Source organism: Etheostoma spectabile, chromosome 2 (assembly GCF_008692095.1).
Source record: "Etheostoma spectabile isolate EspeVRDwgs_2016 chromosome 2, UIUC_Espe_1.0, whole genome shotgun sequence".
Lineage (NCBI taxonomy): Eukaryota > Metazoa > Chordata > Actinopteri > Perciformes > Percidae > Etheostoma > Etheostoma spectabile.
The window spans coordinates 11,209,378-11,209,584 of record NC_045734.1 but is presented as its reverse complement, the minus strand read 5'-3'; the positions used below and the strand labels follow the sequence as shown (position 1 = coordinate 11,209,584).

The window sequence follows — 207 nt, the reverse complement described above, 5'->3', positions numbered from 1 at the left end:
GTATCCTGCTCTGCCTTTGAGAAAAATGAAAGCTCAGATTCTCTGCTTTGCCCGCCCAGAGAATTTGGTACACCCATGTGAGAGAGACATCATGGCCAGATGTAATACAGTATATTACATCTGGCCACTTTAATCAACCAAAAAGAGGAATCATCATCAAATGTGAAATATTTATTTTCTTGGTATCAATTTGCTTGCTGACACACA

The 207-nt window shown here is 39.1% G+C and overlaps 1 protein-coding gene across 4 annotated transcripts in view; it reads left to right on the top strand.

The window, feature by feature from the left end:
• npnta (nephronectin a) overlaps positions 1-207 on the top strand; it is a 45,792-nt gene that overhangs the window by 34,478 nt on the left and 11,107 nt on the right. The gene's annotated exons all lie outside the window — the stretch shown is intronic.